Source organism: Emys orbicularis, chromosome 14 (assembly GCF_028017835.1).
Source record: "Emys orbicularis isolate rEmyOrb1 chromosome 14, rEmyOrb1.hap1, whole genome shotgun sequence".
NCBI lineage: Eukaryota > Metazoa > Chordata > Testudines > Emydidae > Emys > Emys orbicularis.
In genome coordinates, this window is record NC_088696.1 from 16,353,359 (window position 1) to 16,376,453 (window position 23,095).

The following is a 23,095-nucleotide window of genomic DNA, read 5'->3' on the forward strand; positions in this document are numbered from 1 at the left end:
ATAGTATAGTGTATGGTGTTGATAGAATGTTTAATTCCAGTCTTCCATACAGAAATATAATCCTCCAGAATAAGATATAGAACATAATTATCTTGTGTCCATCTCCCTGCAGTGGGCCAACTTAAGTGTTTTCTTATTTTGAAAGTTTCTGTTAGTTGGAGCTGTATTTTTCATTATGCTTATAGGGAATACCTGTCAAGCCAGAAGAAATGCTTTAAGAGTTTCCATTGAATCTCCCATTAGATATCTAGATTTCCTTGTTTGACTCATGTATTATGGATTCTGTCTGTCAAGTGCAGAAAACATTGTTGGCACTTATATTTAATACTTGTTTCCAATACAACATCTCTTCCTAGAGACAATTGTACAAAATCATCAATATTAGAGATAGCGAAAGACTTATTAGACATCTGGTCTGCACCCTAACAGTGTAGGATTATTTTTTTCCGTATGTCTTCTAGTGTTACCGGGTGGTGGTGTTCTCACCAGTATGTCTTCTATTAGGTTTTCCAGTGTAGTCTATTGCATTTTAAACCCACAGCAGCGAGTCTCAGAGCCTAGGTCTACAGACTCAGACTCACGGGGCTTACACTAAAGCACTAAAAACAGACATTGTGGCTCTGGCTGGAGCTCGGGCTCTGAACCTCCTTCTACCCAAGCTTCAGAGCCCAAGCTGCCTTCTGCCTTTGCCTATCAGCAGCTGAGTATATATTTCCCCTTCCCCTTCCCTCCCAATGAAAGCATCCATTGGAAATATTAAAAGAGGAATCTCTATATTCTTTCCTCTCTCTGATACTCCTATACCTTCAAATACTGTCACAATGAAAGCTGATATAGTCAAGTACATGTATATGGCACCTTTTATCTAGGAGTATCCTGAAACCCTCCAGGTGGGAAGACTACCAATTAAAGCTTATTCTTCTACTGTGACATTAGGTAAATAAGAGCACCTGGTTTACTCTCTCTGTACCAGCATTGTTTTGTGAACATCTCTCACATCCTGCTCGTGCATTTCTTTCTAAATTAAGGAGTCCTAATATTCTCCATCTTTCCTCGCTTGGAAATCTCTTCCCTTTTTATCACTTATCTTAGAAGCCCCTCAATTTTTGCTGTCTCTCAGGGTGACTACAACTAAAGACATAGGACCAGATACTCAATCGATGTAAATTGGCATAACCCCATTAACTTCAGTGGAGCTATACCTAAACTGAGGATCTGGCCAGTATTCCAAGAAAGAGTATACCAATGATTTATATAATGGCATTATCATGTGTTAATGATGTAGCAAAACCACATAGCTTTCAAAAGTAACAGCCTTGTTAAATAGTAATAATATCATCCCTATTAAGACAAATTGTGTTTGCCAGAGGTTTGGGAACCCTTTCAAAATGCTTGCTTTTATCTCATTTTGTCTCTTCAGTTATCTGTGAAATATTTTACTTTGCCATAATTCCATTAGCTGAAAGTCATCTTACTTTCAGTCTATCCGACTACAAGATCTGAGGTTCCCATTTGAGAATCTCTGATAAATGATGCATGTGGAGGGGAGACTCTCACTTATATTTCTCTGACTTTGGGGTATCTCTCTTTCTCAAATATATATTTTAATTCAAATGAGATTAGTCTCCTGAGTAAAGTTTCCATACTTCTAGTACTGTGGAACTCTGCCTATCTGCTGAAATGAGTTGTCACATTTTCTTTTCATGTATGTACCAATAGTTTGACTAGATATAGTTCTTCGGACACATACTTTACATATCTGTAAGGTTGCTGCTTTTGACTGTCCATTTATTAATGCTAAATGAGGTGGAGTGAAATGTATTTCTTTCTTTCTTACAAGAATCGTTAACCAGGGTTAAGTCTTTTTTTTAAATTGGTAGAATATGGAAAGAAATGTCCATTTGAACTCCACGTAAGGTTGACACAAGTCTTACTTTTCTATCTCAGTTAGAATCCTTTATAAACTACTTTTGTGTCTCTTTGAATTCATAACCATACTATTTTTGGTCATGAAATCCAAATGTTAAAACTTCCTGATTCATGCAAGACAAGAAAAATCTTAGTTGAACTCTTAAGTGAGGTTTCTTGTTGATAAAACACTTAATAGTTTCCCTATCAGCAACAATTATTTTCTTTATTTTAAATAATAGTAACTATAAAATTAGCACAAATTGTTGACTTTTTTGTTATAAAAAATTAAACATTGACTTTTTTTTTTCTTTAATCAAGGGTACCCGTATGAGCTGGGTGAAGCCTGTTAAGGGTTGGGTTAAAACCCAGTTGAGGTTGATAGGTATGAACTCACCCATCAGTTATCATGACTGTACACATAAGCCCCACCTAAGACAAATGGTGTGTGTGAACCCACCCAAGAGCTGTCGGGCTGAGTGTTGTTTTGGGCAGGAGTGTATGGGAGTGTAAACTACTGAGGTCACAGACAAGAAGAGACAGGCAAAGGAAAAGAGCCCCCCCCCCCCAAACAAGAGCCTTAGGCACAGTGTGACGCTGGAAAAAGCTATAGAGAGAACTTTTGGGTTTGATGGTGTTGGTTAAAGAGGCTTGGGGGCTGTAAGCTAACAAACTGCTCCTTAGTTCCTTCTTCAGTCAGAGACAGACATTCTTTGTAAATAAGGAAGATTGCATCAAAGAAATACCTATCACCAAATATTACTCCCAACTGGAACATCCCCAGTGTCCCACACTTTGACTAGCTGCTTGGGTCAAAAGGGGCAAAAATACTTCAATAGAAACTATCTTAATGAGTAGTTAAATCAAGTATCATGGAGGCAAGACTAACAAAGCTGGATTTAAATGAGGAAAATGAAACCCAAGAGCAGACAGTCCTGTATCCTCCTCCCCACTCCCCAGGCTTTCATAGAATATTAGGGTTGGAAGAGACCTCAGGAGATCATCTAGTCCAATACCCTGCTCAAAGCAGGACAAACACCAACTAAACCATCCCAGCCAGGGCTTTGTCAAGCCGGGCCTTAAAAACCTCTAAGGATGGAGATCCCACCATCTCCCTAGGTAACCCATTCCAGTGCTTCACCACCCTCCTAGTGAAATAGTGTTTTCTAATATCCAACCTAGACCTCCCCCACTGTTAAATTAGCTAAAGCAACTAGTTAAACCTTTGAGTGAAGCTTTAATTAGTTTGCTGAAGAAGAGGTCACTGGAAGCTCAGTAAAAGAATTACATTTCTGAAAACTTGGAAAAGCCTGATGCCTTGTGTGCTCTCTTACTTACATGAAGGTCTCCCAAGCCTTGACTAAAAGCAGGGCTTAATTAAAGTTACCTGGGATTGGTTTAAAATGCTCGTTGCCTGATCTCTGACTTTGATCCTACACCACCAAGCAACTGGAATATTTTCAAATGGCAGTTTTTTAAATTCTTCTTTCCTCTCAGTTTAACTGATTTCATTAAAGTGGAGTGGTGACCTTTGCTATTTTAACTGTAAGAATTTCATCCCTTCTTAATTTTAGCCCCAATACAAATCTTAAATGAACAAGTTGAAGTGTGATGCCCCAGGTGCCAGCCGCAAGGATTGGACCTGTGATCGCTGGATTTATAAAAGCATGATCTTCCGCTGTCTGAGCTGGAAGAGCCTCTTCACATAGCTGATAAGCTGTTGCAGACACATCATTCTCTATGGTCCAGCCACTAGAGGAAGGGGAAAAGGCACACTGTGTAAGCATAGGGCATACAGACATAAATCTTCCACTCTTCAATAGGGCATGATTGTGACCTGCTTTCATGGTGCTGAGCAGAGGGAAATAAGGGATAGACAGATGGACACATGCAAATTTGTTCAAAGCCATTTAGTGGACAACAGTGAAACTTCTCCCTCATTCACACAAAGAAAAATCATTATTTAAATCTAATCCTGGTAAATTAAGAGCCTTTTACCAGTTCTTCCCAGACTTCTCTATTTCACACTTTGCTTGATAGCCACTTGTACAAAATTGGAAGTTCAACAAATCACCTTGCCTACTCAGTTAAAAAGTTAATGAAAACATGACATTTAATAGAAACCCATAATTACAGTAATAATTTCCACCCCTTAGTTCCCATCCCCAAACTGATGATTATAAGAAAAAGACCTTTCTGCTTCATAACTCACTCTTTAATTCCCTATTTAGACATAACAATGATTCCCAAAGCAATAAAACATTGCAATACAAACAGTAGATTTTGACACATTATTAGGACTGGGTGGCAGAGGGAAAAAAAGGGTCATGAAGTTTTCTGTGTATGAAAAATCATGAGCGCTGGTCAACTACTTATAGAAGAAAAATGCAAGGTAAATATGTCCCTCAATTTATATAATTTTATTTGTGCCTTCTGGTAAAACACACATGATCACTCAAAGCGTCCTGCCTCCCTTCTGATTTAGATTTGGAATATGAGATTTTATATAATAAAATATATATATATATTTAAAGATCATTTATCAATTCTAGTGGAATATTGTTATATTAAAGTCATTATTGATCTTTTTTATATTGTAAATGTAATATATTGAGAGTAAGCATTCAATGTAAACATTGTCTTCTAGTGCTTCATCTGAATGATCAACTTGTGATTGATTTTCAAAAAAAACTCAGTATGCTGCTATGCATCCAAAAACATGTCTTTAATTGTATTCCCAATTGGTAAGCACAATTACTACAAGCACATGTGCAAATTGGGTTTTTAAAGCACTTATCAGTATTCCATTCTCTATATGCTACAGACTCTACAAATGACTTAGACCTCTTGATAGATATATGGAAGAGATACAGAACAAATTCTTTGCATGCGCAAATGGCCTGTTCATGTTCTTTTCAATGTCAAATACTCCTCACCAAATTACACATCTAACTTTTTTTCTGAAAAGCCTGGGCTCAACTTGTATGTGAAAACCAAAGTTTTCCTTATGATGGATATTCTTGCTCCTGTATGAACAGCACAGCATTAATAGCTGAGGAGCTGTGTAAGAACTCTTTATGAAAAGAAACTGATTTATATTTTAAACAATATGATGGATAAGCTTCTTTAAGTGGACATACGTCTAAGTAGGATATGGAATTGGGTTGTAACTGTTGCTGCTGGGTCTGGTGCTGTTTCCAGCAAACAGCTGAGGAAAAGGAATTCTGTCCTCCATAATGAGACCTTGAGTCATCTTTAGTCCCTGTGGCACTTCTGCTGCTGTCTCTGAGGGATGAATCTGTGCAGACCTGGCTCCTCCCAGTCATCTCTCTATCACTCCGTAGATCCCCCTTACAGAACCTAAACACCTTCTTGCCTTGTGCAAATGGAGGTCTCATGGACCTGGGCTGTGTAGAGTGCCCAGGGTGTGCAAACTGTGCCCAGGCTTCAGCTGACCTGGTACCCCTGCACTGTGGAAGAACATGGGGCTATATTTGTCACTTAATCTCTCTCTTGCTGAATTAATTAATCCTATAAAGTTGAGAGAGGCCTATTAGGCCATCCATTTCAAGCCCCTGCCAGTGCAGCAGTGTTCTCTGTTGTACTCTCACTATTGTTTTGTCCAGACTAGTTTTAAATATCCAAAACTGTGAGGCTTCCTCCACTTTCCTTGGGAGAATATGCCTTATGCTAGGAGATGTCAATTAATTATTTCATCCATCCATCTGTTGCAACACAGGTAGGTAGGTAGTTTAAAAAAAGCTGAAATGGCATTCTATGGTGACATATCCAGGTCATTGCAATAACGCAGCAGATGTTCAGCTTAGTTATTTGATAGAACACACACATTGGGCCTCATTCTCCTTTATGTCAGAAGAATCTTCTGAGGGGGAATGTCTAGTTTAAATTTGCAGGGTTTCCTTGGAATTCCCCAGTGGCTGGGTTTGCTCCCTGTAGAAGAAGCCAGGGATTTCAACCTCAAAAACTTGTACATATCTCCTGTTTGGATCTTGGACATTTACTGTTTTTTTACAATGTTTGCAATTATTCTCTTTCTGACAGCTAGAATTCTTGCATTATAGTAACTTTTAAAATCAGTCAAAAATCTAATCCAGCTGGAGTCAGTGGGAGTTTTATCCAGTGGATCAGGATTTGGCTGTGAGAGAAAATAAAAACTGAAAAGAGGTCAAACCCAACAATTTAATCTAAAACATTGAAACAGAAGTAGGAAACAAACAAGTCTTCAGTCAGCTCTTGGCAGGAGGGTAAGAATGGGAGGAAAGAAAAATCAGCTAAAATTAGGTCTGAGAAAATTATAGCAATGAATTGTGTCCTTATCCATTCTAGGGCCAGAAAAGACCATTCTTATCTGTCCTCCTGCATAACACAGGCCATAGACCTTCACTCAGTTATAAATATTACTCTAATTTGCTCATGTAATATAGTGATGCCATCTAATGCAAGACATTAAATAAGCATATATGCATGTGCTTTATGCTCTAACATTGCCATTAACTTTTTATGCTATACGGAAAACAGAACATCACAAATAACTGAATGGTGACACATGCCATCTGTGCCCAAATGTATCGCACCTGCAGAAATCTTGACTGAGCCAAAGTGGTTGACAGAGGATGGGGAATAGAAAACTTGACAGAATATCTTAAACAGATTGGAAGGTGGCAAATCCTGGTCACCTTAACCATACAAATACAGTGAGCAAGATCTGGCCTATGTCCTTATAGTCATACGTTGAATAACACGTAGATCTAAAACCAAACCTTGGCTGTTGATGATAATAATAATTAATAATAATAAAAATAGTTAAGGCAGATTTTTTCCCAACATCAATGTATTATAATCTTCAATTCATTGAGATACTTATTGCGTAAAAAAAACCCCTTTGCTAGCGGTTCGTTTTGAAGTCAGCTACTTATCTGGTATCCACACCTCTTGCTGAAGCAAATCCACACTAAATAAGAAAAAAAACAACAAAGGATTTACAGTGTTACACACACTTGCAGCAAATATTACTTTCTTAGACTGTCAACAGATTCTAATATATATGACATGTTTGACAGTGAAGAATAGCTGTTAGGTACTTTGCTTGATTTGCATGTGTAAGGGAAATGTGAAATCACACTTCCACAGAGTGCATACATAAAGCAAAGTAATAAAGATATTCAAAATGGACCACTTGGTTCCCCAGAAATTCAGATTCTGGAAAACCATCTGCTTGCTACTTCATAATATTTTGCCGTTTGTAACAATGCTTGTAATATAGGTTTGCATGTCTATCAAATGTTGATATTTGGATAGTACACTTTCTTTCTTACTGAATTTTTCTCTCTATATCAAGCTGTGCACACTTAGTAGAATCTATAAAAAGTAACTTATTTCCCAAAATGACCAATTCAGTTACCTTATATAGCACATTTTGTTTGTTTTTACAGTCTTAAGGGGATCTACATTACAACTACTATATGTAATAAAATGTATGCATCTGTTGGTTTGTGGAATGGTCTCTCAAGGGAAGGCCTATCACTTTAGTCTGTGTAGACTGGATAAGGAAATAGAAATTGTGTTGCAGGGGATAATTATGCAAAGTAAGGGGGAATGGATTAGATAATCTAGTAGTTCTTTCCCAGTTATAATTTCTATGAATCTGCCTAGTTTCCATATTATTTAAAGATTATCAAATAGATGATCATTTATCCTTTACATTTTCATTGCTTATTTTATTAATTTCCCTGCTTCCTAGTAGTCCTTCAGATTATTTAGTATAACATTCCCATTTTGTTCTTTACAACCTCTTCCCCCCACCTTTCATCTAGAACCTTAATTTGTTTAATGAATATAAAAGATTTGTGTGGGGCACGGAAGAGGAAATGTCCACTTCCAGTAAAACTATAGAATAATCAAAGTCACACTTCATAAAATGGGGGTCACCCTCCAATTTCTACATGTGTTAAACATTGAAGTTTGAGTTTTAATTGCAATATAGCAAATACTTAATTTAGTTGCTTTGATTTACCTATACTAATAAATACCATTAGTGAGGTTTTTTTTTAATGTTTTGTGGTTGCTCCATAATTGGCATATATGCAATACATAAATTGCCATCTGCCCATTTGTTGAGTGTTGTTTTGAGTTAGAGTTGCAAACTGGAATGTGGGAGGATTCCAGCTGTTTTTGTTTCTTTATGGTTTCAGTAGGTTTCAAACACTAATTGTCATTCATGCCATCATCCTGGAAATTTGCAAGGATATGTAGGGCCAATTGCTTCAGTGATTAAAATAATTCATGCCACCATTTATAAGGGCCAGATTCTGATCTGTCACCCCAGTATAAATCCAGTGTAACTGCAATGGGCTCATTAGAGTTACTCCAGATACACCTCTACCCCGATATAACGCTGTCCTCAGGAGCCAAAAAATCTTACCGCGTTATAGGTGGAACAACCGCGTTACATTGAACTTGCTTTGATTCACCGGAGTGCGCAGTCCCCCCCCCCCGGAGCGCTGCTTTACCGCATTATATCCGAATTCGTGTTATATCGGGTCGCATTATATCGGGGTAGAGGTGTATATGCTTGTGTAAATGAGATCAGAATATGGACTCGTGAATTGTTCAGGAGCTAGGATTAAATGCCTGGAAGAACATATAAAGTCATAATTCATAAATTTTCAGATTAACTGACAGTTGTGGAAGTGGTAATAACAAAGAGGACAAGTCACTGATACAGAGTGACCTGGATCATGTGGTAAGCTAGGCACAAGCAAACAATGTGCATTTTAATACTGCCAAATGTAAAGTTATATTTAAAGGACCAAAGAATGTAGGGTGTATTTAAAGGATGGGGAACACTACCAATGAAAGCAGTGACTCTAAAAAAGGGGTAGAGGGTCATCATGGATAATCAGCTGAACTCTTCGGCCAAGTTAAAAAAAAAAGTTAAATCAACCCAGCAACATTGCTCAGGGGGTGTGAAAAATCCACACACTTAAGTGACGTAATTGTCAACCTAACCCCCGGTATATACAGCAGTAGGTTGCCAGAAAAAAAAAAATGTATTGACCCATCTATCACCTCTCTGGGAGGTGGATTAACCACAGTAATGGGAGAACCCTCCAGTCACTGTAGTGAGTGGCTATGCTGAAGACCTACAGCAGTGCAGCTGCAGTTGTGCCGCTGTACCAGTTTAAGAGTAGACATAGCCTTAGTGTGACACTGTGGCCAAAAGAGCTAGTGCAGTCCTTGGATGTGTACACAGGGGAATCTCAAATAGGAGCAGGGGGCTATATTACCTCAATATTTGGTATGGTGCGTTCGATACTCTGTCCAGTTCTGGTGTCCACAGTTCAAGAAGGATGTTGGTACATTGGAGAGGGTTCAGAAACTAGATTAAGGAGATCAATCTATGTAGTTTAAGAAAGAGAAGGTCAAGGGTATATTGATCTCAGTTTGTAAATACCTACATGGTGAACAAAAAATGATAACTGATTCTTCAGTCTATCAGACAAAGGTATAATAAGATCTAATGGCTGGAAGTTGAAGCCTGACAAATTCAGACTGGAAATAAGGCAGACTTTTTAACAGTGTAGACAACTTTTAACAGTGTTGTCAAACAACAACGGCTGTGGTGGATTTTCTATCAATGGCAATTTTAAAATCAAGATTGGATTTTTTGTTCTAAAAGCTGTGCTCTAGTTCAAACAGGAATCCATTCAGGGCTATGGCTTGTGTTATGCAGGAGATGAGACTAGATGATCACAGTGGACCCTTCTGGCCTTGTGACTATGATTTATGAAGTGTCAAAATAATATTACTTGTACTAATTTGGCATTCTTTGTGCAAAAAAGTCACACCAGTTTGGTGTTCTGTCGAGTTTATATTCAGGTAATGGTGTAAATGGATAGAATTCCCATTGAAGTTAATCAGAGTTTGTGGTGGTTTATACCAGAAGTGCATTTAGCCGTAAAGATGCTTCAGAAGTTAAAACGGGAGGGTTATTTGTTTGTTTGTTGTTTTTTAAATCCTACATTCACTTATTTGCTGTTCTTGCTATGCTTCTCTACTTTTGCCCCTTTGCTGTGTGTGTGACACTCTCTGTTCTAAATTCTGCTCTCAGTAGAATAGATATGGAGTAACTCCTTTCACTTATATATTAAGTTATTCCACCTATACACTGGTGAAACTGGGAGAAAAATAAACCATTGAAAGTCAAATTGATGCAAGTGACACTGTTTTTCCATTTACACCCACTTACTGACTGATTTTTACCTGACTGAGCTGATTCTCCTCTCTTTTATACTGGTGTGTCTCCATTGCTGTCAGGGGAGTGGCTCCTGGCTTACACTGGTAAATGATGTGAGGTGAATCAGGCCCAGTGTTTTACATACAAAGCACAGTAACATTTACCTTACTCTAAAATTTGGACCAAAGTCTTCCATGAGAGTTGCGCCATGTGATGGGGCAGATAGGCCCCATGTAGGCAATCAGGGGATTAAAGACAGCCTGTGGACCCAGTTGACCCCACCCTGCTACACCTGCCACCAATGTCAGGCATGGAGAGGGGAATTAAAAGGAAGAGACCTAGTCCAGTTCAGGGCTGACCAGGAAAGAGAGCAGAGCTCTGCTAGTTCCTGAAAGAGGGATGTCTGGTTCCAGCAAAGAGCATAAAACAGCTTGCTACCTAGACCAGCCTCTTGGTAGATGGGACGACTAGGCCCAGGAAGACAGACGAAAAGGGACTAGCCACATGAAAATGAGCATGGAGCGGAAGGGTGGGGACCGACTGACCCTGATTTTTAGTTCACTGATTTCCTTTAGCTTTTAGACTGTACCATGCCAGCAGGGGTTGTACTCCAGTGTGCCTTCGTTGGAGGGCTATAGCCCTTCAGCACTGGATCTGTGAGGGGCAACACCCAACCGTTTGCAGACCCACAGTGGGGGAGTCATGCCCACATAGGCTACAAGGTGGCATTGCCTAGACAACCAGTTATATACAGTCTTAACACAGATTTCATTTGGATTAAATCAGCCTTAAATTTTACTCCATATTCCTGCATTTCCACATCAGTGGCTAGTCTGTTTTCATAACAAGATCAAGGGAAATGGGTGCTTAATTTGCCTTCTAAATCAATCTACACTTGTTCACTTTGGGCCCAATCATGAATAGCTCGTGTGAATTACTGAATGCCCGCAAGTGAGTAGGGGTTAAGTCACACAGCACCTTGTTGGAAAGAGGCCTCTAACGCCTATTTTTTTCCATGTCTCAGCTCTTTAAATATGGTTTTGTTTTGCTATTGGCAATATTGATGCTTGCCTTCATCTTTTTTGAGCCAGTAACAAACTCCCTTGTCCTCTTGCTCTCTCACTGCACTATCCACTAGGCCTATTGCATCTCTTAGACTTTTTACAGGTAGTTACTGATTATATTTTTTTTCTCTGAACAATTTTTGAATGTGCATAATTTATGAAATTCTGCTCCTTTTTTGTTTTGCTTTTACTGTGACATTTCATAAAGCACAACCCCGAGCTTCCCTACAGCTCTGCACATATGTCCCTCAAGAGAACATTTCCAAATTAATTCTCTGCATAGTTCCAGTGAACCAAAGAGTTTTATTTTTTACTTACCACTGATGTTTACCTATGGGACATGTATGATCTTATGCCTGAACTGTATATGTCAAAAATGCAAGTTTTGCCTCCCAGTTTTTGATGATTCATTGGGCTCTGAATGCAGAACTGAAGGACCAGACTTGCTTCATGTCATGTTCTCTCATTATTTATGGGAGATGATTTTCCTCCATTGTTTATCCTAACATCTATTTTTAGGGGGCTTTGGTTTTGACAGTTTCAGCCTTATTGCCTAAAATTAGCTGTTTTCCAAGATGTAGCACTTCTCTGTGACTTTCAATTGTTGTCTCTTTGTAAACTCCTCAATTGTTTCTTCAGATCTTGGGCTGCGGATTCCCTCCCTTTCCCACCATCGTCACCCCTTCCCTCTCCAAGAGTGCCTTATGAAACCTACTATTAATCAGCATGTCCTTTTGAACTCTCTTTCTCTGGCTCATTTCATGCCCATCCTCTCTCATAGTGTTGCATAAGAGCCCCTCAGAGGCTTGTAAGGTAAGGGAAGAAAATAAAGAGTTTGAGTTTTTAGAACTCTGTCCTAGGGACTGTCCTTTGAGATAATCTAATCATTTTCAATCAGAGTAGTAATGACCATAGAGCTGTAGATATATATTGGTCTTGATCATCACCTAACCCAGCTCCTAATGCCTGTGCATTATTGATGAAATCTGCAGATTTTTAGAAAATTGGTGTTTTGAATAATGTACCGATTTCTGGCACAGGAACTGTCTTTTTCTTCTGAATTTGTACAGTGCCTTGCAAAATTGAGTCCTGATCCATGAGTAGGGCTACTAGACGCTACATCAGCGCTTCTGCTACTACTAATAACTTACTGGCCTCTATCTGTATAGTGAGAATTGTCTTTGGTCAGTTTCTCTGTCAGTGTAACATGCAGGCACCTGCTGAGGCCAGCTGGACAGCTTTGATGCAAAAATAATATTTAGACAAGTAGAGGGCCCATGGGAACATTCAAATATTAAATTACTAACTTTTGAATCTTGCAGCTGTGAAGCAGACACAAAACATCACACCTCAAAATTAAAAAAAATATATTGTAATTTTGGTCAGGTACAAATTTATTGTCGCCACCCAATTTTCTTCAGCTGTTTATATTATTAAAAGCTTCTATTTTATTACTCAAGAGTGAAGGCCTGACCCTCCTCTCAGATACAGGATGTAAATCACTTTAAATCTGCTTTTTCAAAGGTGCTATAAAAGCCTCACATACATGGTAATATGTACGGTGTGCCCCAGGGGAGGAACGGACCATGAATGTAAAACATTTTAGTTTTGCTGTATTGGCCAAACAGGAAAACAATGGACTAGCTGCACAAACAGCTCACAGTGCTGTGGAATGTTCTGCACCATGGCTTTATTGTTACATAGGATAGTTTCAAGACACCATGTATCACTGGAATCACAGGCATTGCTGCTGTTGGAACTATTCTCACCTGAATGACAGAACAGTTGGGTCAAGTTCTGTGAGGCAAGTGCTGTTTTGTGCACGGCATTAAGTTCCCTGTATAGAAAATAAGAGCCAGGATCAACTTTTTTTCTTTTCTTTCCCCAGTGTATTTGCACACAATCCAATGCTATCTTGCTGTTCCATGATTTTTCTTCTACCAGGTAATCTCTGCAGATTTTGGCTAGAACACAGTGACCAAAAGGAAATGGATTATTATTGTAATGATTATATTGCACATGAGCTAGAAAAGGTATTCACTTAAGCAGTTTCCAAATGCGCTAACGTTGGTGTCTGTGCCTATAAGAATCCATTTAGTTAATTTGATAAATTTCCTGAGTATCTTTAATACTCAGTGTCTTGCATAAATTAGTGAGTCTGCACAGATATTGTATAAGAATTCTTCAGATGTAAGTGGTTTTGCTGGTGAGTAGTTAATGAAGAAATTATTAGAACTATCCTCCAGTATAAACATTTCAAGGAGTACAAAATGTGGGTAACCTAGTTGTATGGCATAAATAATTTTTGATGAATGGTTTTTTAAAAAAAGTCAGGAAATGTACATACGCAACATTAACTCTGCCCCCTTATGCATGCACATTGCAGTACCATCTTCAGTTACCGTAAGAAAGAGCATGTGTTAAACGTAATGGCCCAAATTCTCTCCTGTGCACAGACTCGCTCAACAAAGGAGGCTAGGGAGGGTAGGTACAACAGGGAGCCAGTTATGGAATTAAATCTCCCTGATTGTCTGAAATGATTGTGAGAGTCCTGCTTTCAGCATAGGTTAGAAGGCTACTGTAAGACCCAGGGGCTACTTTAACCTATGACGCCACCTGGTTACATGTTTTCAGAGTAGCCTCAGAGTCTTCAACAAAAAAAACTTCAAAAACAGACTCCAACGTGAAGCTGCAGAACTGGAATTAATTTGCAAGCTGGATACCATCAGATTAGGCCTGGATAAAGATTGGGAGTGGTTGGGTCATTACAAAACTTAAACTTAATTTTCCCAATACTAATTTCTCCCTACTGTTACTCACACCTTCTTGTCAACTGTCTGTAATGGGCCACTCTCTTACCACTTCAAAAGTTATTTTTCCTCCCTTGGTATACTGACCTCACACTTGGTAAAGCAACCCCCATCCTTTCATGTATTTATACCTGCTCCTGTATTTTTTCACTTCATGCATCCAATGAAGTGGGTTCTAGCCCACGAAAGCTTATGCCCAAATACATTTGTTAGTCTCTAAGGTGCCAATCATTGTTTTTGCTGATACAGACTAACACGGCTACCACTCTGAAACGTATTTACTTGTTTTAAATAGGTGTTCATATTAATTTGAAGCTGATTAAGAGCTAGATAGGCATAGAGAATCTTTCCTAGTGAACAAGCAGAGCACCTGCTGTCTTGATGAATAGTAAATTGAGGTTTCATCTTGATTTATCAGTAGGCAACCCCTCAAAGATGTGTATGTTTTTCTCTTTAGCTTTTTAGTTTGTGAAAAATTGGAGGCAGTGATAGTGTGAGTCTGAAAATAATATAGTCCCCTGCTCCCACCTTTGGGGATCTTTGTGTCCAGCAGCGGCTCCAGGCACCAACGCTCCAAGCGCGTGCCTGGGGCGGCAAGCCGCGGGGGGTGCCCTGCCAGTCGCCGTGAGGGTGGCAGTCAGGCTGCCTTCGGCAGCATGCCTGCGGGAAGTCCGCCGGTCTCGCAGATTCGGCGGCGGGTACGCCGAAGCCACAGGACCGGCAGACAGGGCTGGCTTTAGCAGGTGCGGGGCCCCACGCCGGGAGGCGAATTGTCTCGTGCCCCCCGCCCCGACTTCGCCCCCTCCCTGCCCCATTGGATCCCTCTCCAAATCCCCGCCCTGGCCCTGCCCCTGGCCCCGCCCCCTCACTGCCCCATTGGATCCCTCCCCAAATCCCCGCCCTGGCCCCCCGTCTTCCCCAAGCACGCTGCATTCCTCCTCCTCCCCCCTCCCTCCCAGGCTTGTGCTGATCAGCTGTATGGCGGCGCAAGCGCTGGAGGGAGGGGGGAGAAGCAGGACGCGGCTTTTTTTTTTTTTTTTCCCCCGCTCCACCGGCAGCCCCGGATGTTGCGGGGCCCCATTCTGGGGAATCGGCCGAATCAGCCGGCCCTGCCGGCAGACCTCCCGCAGGCATGCCACCGAAGGCAGCCTGCCTGCCGTGCTTGGGGCAGCAAAAAAGCTAGAGCCGCCCCTGTTTGTGTCTCCCCCCCAAGATAGCATTAGGCAATACTAAGGTATCTTGTTCTTGTGGAGAAACTTGAATTCTATAAATACTCTACCCAGCTGAAGAGAGATTTCAGGCGTGAGACTGGTAGTCCTTGTAGACACTTAGGCCTGAAGAAAATCTCTTCCCCTTCCAAAAAATGCTTCTTGGGAAATAAAATCCCACCCCTGTTGTCTGTCTTTGATGTTTGCATCCCTGGCAGGATGGTGGACATATCCCACATCTATATGCCTGATGGTCTGCCTGAATAACCTCCTCCAGGAGCCATGGAAGCCTTATCAAATCTTAAATAATTTGTGGCTGCTGGAAATTATCAAATTATCATCTTCCTTTGCTATTATTATTATCTCATTGCTATTATCTTCCCTCTATTATTATCTTCTTGATATCTCCTTGCTATGAAATAATCTGCTGGCCTACCAGAGATTGAGAGGCCTCCAGCAAGACAAGTTGAGTGAAGAAAAACCTTCTGGGGTTTGTTTCTTTTGTAAATGAATTATTAAACAATGTGCCTGGCTTACCCTTTTTCACAGTTTGTTTGCAGTGGAGGGGCTACTTATCTTCATCTTCCATCAGTCTTGGGTTTGGTTTTCCCAATTCCAAGGCATATGTAGCTTTGAAGCTACAATCAATCACTCTAGCACTGAAGTTAACATTTTTTTTGAGTGCCTTCTGGAATGCACATAGTGCTTTTTCTGTACTTTTCTAGTGTTTTGAAATTTAATGACACTTCAGCCCTCTGCTGAACGGAATGCAAACTGCCCTGGTTATGTGGCAACCTTTATGCTGCTAACAACTACAGGAAACTTTTAGCTCTAGGGGTAGGACTCTGTTCTGTTGGAACTAGAGAATCTCAATTCTACCCGATTGCTGCCGGGAAGTTCTGAGGATCCATGTTGTGCACAGTAGCAATAACTGTAGGTCCCAGATAGAGCAGTTATAACAAATTCGTCCATGAATTTAAAGTACTTTATTTTCTACCTACAGCACAGTTAGCTTTGTTTTTGGTGCCAAGTATCAGTTGCTCAATATAGCAGTGCCAAAGGGTCAGTTTCTAGGTCCTCCTTGTGAATACCCACAGGCACATGTCCACCCAAAGCGGCAGAAGTGTGCACATTTAAGGCCACCTTTATTTGCTCCTTATTTTTGGTGAACAGCAGACCAGGAGTCTACTTGTGGGAGATATTTGAAACAGGTGTGGTACAATAAACCCAATTAACAACCAGACAAACCCGATACATTCATGTTATCTAGTCCACTTCACAGATAGAATAGCTTACTCAGGGGTTATATGCAATCAGGCTTGACTTATACAGTTTGCATATGGAAATCTGCCCTCTTTTGGACAAATCACACCTATATAGTGAATATTTTTGCCGCCTCTGAACCTTCTCTTTTGCTGAGTATATGCTAGGTATTTTTCAGGCAAAGCTGCAGCTCTGTGATTGTTCAATGAACAATAGTGTTCACCGTTCTATACTGGCACTCTTTTCTGTGCATGAATCCATGAAGACCCCCTTGCCAGAATTGTACAAAGTATTCAACAAGGCATAACGCAACTTGGTTGATTGGTCAACCTGTTAGATTTAAATCCATGTTGGTGAGAGTCTGAAATTTTAATAAATTAGTTCAATAATGTTCCAAGAATACATTTAAGAAACAGAAAATGGTGCACAGGACACACATCAGCAGCTGTTCATCTTCTTAAACAACTTTCATAGTCTTACCCTATATTAAACTCCGCTTCCAAGCACTGAAGCCCTATTGAACTAAGTATTAAACTGTTTCAGAAACTGCAGAATGCTATAGTCTAGAAATGTCTTGTAGAGCATCTGATTCTTTTCTGCTTAAACCTAGCCTCTGCTACTTCTATATAACATGCATCATCTTTAATCCCTTTTGAATATTTATGTTGATCTTTCAGCCATCATACACAGTAAAATTGACAATTTTTATCTCCACAATTGTGTTAGGGAAATGAATTACCCTTCAGTTCGTCAGCATGTTGTATTTTAGATACTGTGTACCACTAAATCAAAAACTTTTGCATTCACTTCAGTGAACTTTTTAACATTCCCTTTTCTGACAATAGTTGTTGTTGGTAATAGCCATGAGAGTTCTATTCAGAGCTTGAGAAATAATGCATGTTGTCCTCTCATGTGTGGTGCCCCAGCTATGCTGACACTTCAGGGGAAGTGGTGCTGTAGCTTTTATGGAACAACTAGGATTCACACTTATTATGTATCAGTCCAACTTTGTTTCTTTCCAGTCCTACAACTTAAAAATCTGCCACACTGATTTTTTCCCCCCCTTTCAGATTTTGTTTTTCAAAACTTGCTGTTGGGCTGAGATCTTGTATGCCAAGTTTCAGCCTGAAGCAAAATTTTATGGCTGAGTTATAAATACATTGATGGATCCAGCTGGGATTGTCTCATATAATTTAATATGCAAAAAAATAATCTGAGTCATAGATGTAGACAGGCTTCTCAGGTTAGCAGAAAGTCAGACAGCTTTAAGTTTCATTTTTTTCGACTGCTTATCCCCTCTCCTGAAGGACCATGAGCGATGCCCTGAGGCCAAACAGGTTCAGCACAGATCTATACTTCTTATATTTTTATTTCTCTCTCAAGTCTTCTCTTCTGTGAAAGGTGTCAGCTGAATCACTTAGATCCTTTTAGCTCATAATAATAATGCAGGTTGTTTGGTAGGTTTTTATGTAGGGAGAGACCTGTACTATTGCTGATATTTTGTGAGGGGAAGAGTAGGAAAGTTGCTATTGATTTCTTGGAACTATTCTTTTCTTCTGGTACATTCATGGAGGAACACAAAATCCCCCCAAAAGTATTAACACTCCCCTCAGATCAGTGTGTCATCCCTGTAGAGATAACAAAGTAAGTTTTAAAATAATTACACAGGCAAGGCTTTTGAGTCACAGATATTCTGTGATATATAATTGGGAATATGTTCTTTGGACTTATTCCTCTATTTAAAATATTAATAGGTGATAGACATGCCCGCATACATTACAGTGCTACAATTCAAAATTGTTACTGCTAATATTATTATAATCAGCTGGGTAGAATTGAGTTTACAGTGTTATAGATAATACTTAATCAATCATTAAACTTTAGTTTCTAGTGGCTTATATAATTTGTCCATAGAAAATTTGCGAAGCTACATACATTTACTGTTTGTGAGGTGCTAAAATGCTATGCTGATAAGCACTTTACAAAATACCATAAATAAATTTGTTTAAAGTTCTTTGAGATCCTCTAACACGAAAGGCTGTGTAATGTAAGGAGAAGTTACAGCCAGTGAAGGTGGGATTTTCAAAAGCACCTCAGGCAAGCTAACTGACCAATTCCCGTTGACTTTTATCTACAGCATTATATTTATATATAGACTTTTATATAAAACATACAATTAAAGATAGATCTAGCATTAGGGGGGTTTAGTTATTCAAAGCATTAAAATATTAATAAATTATTAAAATAAAACTTTGACAAACATTTTCTGAAAGTTGGACAGAATGTTTTATAAAGCTTAATTGGTCTCATTAACATTCAGAATGAATTGTATCTAGTTTCAATGTCTGGACTTAGCACATTCCTCTTCACCGTGGAACACTTACCTAGGATGCCAGGTTGAGTTATCAGCCCATAAGTGCAACTTCTTTGTTTTTCTTCAAATGAATGAATTTGGGTCTGTGTAGGGGATGTTATGAGAATCGTGGACATAGGTATCTTTTTTTTTTTAACAGAAAAATGGGTATAAATTAGAAAATGTGAATGATAAAACTACTGCTTTAAAGTCCATCATTTAGATATTTATTGGCAGGTTTTTTCCTCTCTCTTATATAACAGGACATTGTCACATTCTGCCTTCCCTGAATACCCAGCTATTTTTAATAACACAGGATTTCTTCTGGGAATGGGGGTGAAGACAGAGAAAGGGAAAAGGAAAAAAATGTGGCACCGAAAAGCCATAAAATCTTTCTTAATCCCCAAGTTCATACCTATGAGTCTGTCCATTATCATCCATTGATCTTTTCTGTTGTTTTCCATTTGACTGTTTGGATTGTTTTTTCATAAAAGGTTGTGAGGCACTTTATCAAATATATTTCAAAATTCTAATATAATATAGATTATATCTACTGACTTCCTTTCAGCGATTCAATTTGTAGCTTAATGAAAAGAGGTTTTCTAGAGTGAACTGTCCCTTTAAACCTATGCTGCTTATTAATGCCATTGTAAATGCTTGTTTTCTCTTTAATATTTGCTCCATTATTTTATGGGAGAGTGAAGTTAGTTATTCTTACTGTTCTCCTAAAATCAATATGCATGTTCATAGTTTCATGCATTGTGGCATGGTTCTCAACTGCCCTAAGACAACATTTTCACAGTCATTCTGTTAGCTATGGAAATTCTTCATATTTAAAGCTAATAAAAGATATTTACAAGACAAATAAGTCTCTAATTTGAAAATGTTTGATACTAAAAGGTGATCTAGATGAAAGTCATGTTTAGCTTGTATTAGCAAACATTGAATAACATTAGAGAAACTGAAGTAGCACACTATTGAAATTCTTCCATATACCTTCTGAGATGTACTGAAGTTTTTCTACTGTGACTGCACCTTTTATATAGCACCTCACTGCATAAATTATGGAGCCATAGATATAAAACTCACTTTTTAATGAATATATAGATAGATATAGATATAAAATAGTTACCTCTTGGCCCCATACTGATATTATTCACATACATTTTGAATGACTAGTTATGTCAACTATGCCTGCTTTGCTTTTGTGAGTTTTTGGAGATTTCTTACTAGAAGGTGTTTACTACAGAAGGCTGCTACAAAAGCATTTAATTCCACTTTCTACCATAGTCTTTCTACCAGGTCTTGGTACATCTTTAATCAGAAACAGGGTTTTTCCATTCTAAGAAACAGAAAACTTACGATAAAAAAAGACATTGAAACTTGCATCTCTACACCCGTCCTGTTATACAGAATGAAAAATTGTACAGACGGGGACAACACTTCAATCTCTTCAAGGTTTGTTACCCATCACTTAGTTCTGAAAACCTTGTCAAAATAAACATGTATGTGTTTGATGTTAATGGGACATTGCTCTATGTGAGAAAAATCCCTGAATATGAAAGGGCTTGTTCCCAAAATCAACCGGAAAAGAAATGCTCTTTAAAAGAGAAAAGAGCAGCTATTTTTTGTTTGCTGCCTCCTGTCAGAGTTGGAGAACATGGACTCTACAACACACTTCTGTATTATTATAAAACCAAAACGGAGTTGTTTTTTAAAATTACTTCATTAATACCGTTCCCCTTTTTTCCCATTCTCCTTTCTCATGAAGACCTGCCTATGTACGATTATAGTAATTTAAAGAGGTTTAAAAGTATCAATTATTTTAGGGGAAATAGCTGGTTTTGGAACCAGTTGAAATATGGATAAATTAAACAGTAATAAGTCACCAGGCCAAGATGATACCCACCCAAGAGTTCAGGAACTCAAATATGAAATTCCAGAACTACTAACTGTGGTATGTAACCTATTGCATAAATCAACCTTTGTACCAGATGACTAGAGGGTAGCTTATATAACACTGATTTCTAAAACAGTCTCCTTATGTGATTCTGGCAGTTATGGCCTAACTTCAGTACCAGGCAAATTGGTTAAAATAGTAATGAACAAAATTATCAGACACATAGATAAATGTTATATGCGGGGGAAGAATCAACACAGATTTGCAAAGGGAAATCATGCTTCACCAATCTATTAGAATGATTTGAGGAAGTCAACAAGCATGTTGGTCCCTCACAAAGACTCTTAAACAAAGTAAGCAATCATGGATAAGAGGAAGGATTCTCTCATGGATCAGTAGGGTAGGAATAAATGCTCCTTTTTCACAAAGGAGAGAGATAAATAGTAGGATCTCTCAAGGATCTGTACTGAGACCTCTTCTGTTCAACTTATTCATAAATGATATTGAAAAGGGGAAAAACATTGAGGTGGCAAAATCTGCAGATGATTCAAAATTACTCAAGATAATTAAGTCCAAGCTGACTGTGAAGAATTACAAAAGGATCTCACTCAACTGAATGACTAGGCAACAAAATGGCAGATGAAATTCAATGCAGGTAAGTGCAAAGTAATGCACATTGGAAAATATAATCCCAAATATACATACAAAACGATGAGATCTAAATTAGCTGTTATCACCCAAGAAAGAGATCTTGGCATCATTGCCGATAATTCTCTGAAAACATCCGCTCAGTGTGCAGTGGCAGTCAAAAAAGCTAACAGAATGTTAGGAACCATTAGGAAAGGGATATATAGAAAGACAGAAAAAAATATCATAATGCTACTATATAGATCCATGGTACTCCCACACCTTGAATGCTGCATGAAGGTCTTGTCACCCCACCTCAAATAAGATATACTAGAATTGGAAATGGTACAGAGAAGGGCAACAAAAATGATTAGAGGTATGGAACAGCTAAAGAGACTAAAGAGATTGGAATTGTTCATTTTAGAAAAGAGACAACTAGGAGGGGATATGTTAGAGGCCTATAAACTTATGAATGGACCAGAGAAAGTGAATAGGGAATTGAGAAGTAGTAAATATCAACACAAGAATTAGGGGTTACCCAATGAAATTAATAGGCGGCAAGTTTAAAACAAACAAAAGGAAGTACTTCACAAAACATACAAGCAACCAGTGGAACTTGTTTCAAAGGATGGTGTGAAGACCAAAAGTATAACTCTGTTCAAAAAAGAATTAGATCAATACATGGAGGATAGGCCTATCAATTTTTACTAGCCAAGATGGCCTGGGATGCAACCCCATGCTCCAGGTGTTCCTAGGCCTCTGACTGCCAGACGCTGGGAGTGGATGGCAAGGGATGGATCACCTTATTCTGTTCATTTCCCCCCTGAAGCCTCTGGCACTGGCCACTGTCAGAAGACAGGATACTGGGTTATATGGGCCATTGGTCTAACCCAGCATGGTCATTTTTATGTTGTTATGAATAATGTTTTGCAACAAAAAACACCAAGATAAGTTTGTAGATATATGGTCCCCATTTTTGAAATATTGGAATAATCAATTAAATTCCCTTTTTTGCAGTGCCTCTCCCATCTCCTCAACCCATCCCCTCCATCTTCTCTCTACTATCATTCCTCTTTTATCCTCTTATTTTCCTCTCAGGCTTTTCTTTGGTTCTCTTTTTACTCTCAACACTCCTTTTTTTTCTCTCTCTCTCTCTCTCTTCTGCTTATCTCCTTTGCTGAAAGGGAATAATTTTGGAGATTAGTTTATGATTTTATTTTACACAGAGCCCTAAAATGACAACAAAATGAAATAAATGAATAACAAAATGCCCATTCTTGCATAATTGTAATGGCAAATTTCTTTAACCAGTCAAAAATTGTTTATATTATTCTTTCGCCTTAATAATGAAGAAGTTTGCTCTTACCTAGCTTGTTGTAAAATCGTATATTAACACTGTACTCCAGATACTTTTCTTCTCTTTGTTGTCTTTACCGATGTTAGCTGTTTTAAAATAAACAATAAACAATAAATGTAAAATGCCCATCATTGCCCAATGCCATTTATGGTTCCCATTTTTAAATAATTCATCTCTCTCTCTCTAATAAAATGTCAGTACACAGTTGCTAAGATACTTGGCAATTTAAATTATGTACTAGGAAAATCTTGTATACTTCCAAAATCTCTTACCATTTTAAACATTGAATTAGTGTAGCCTCACACTTGTGCCAATCGGAATCTCTAGCCTTGCATAATGCAAGTATGT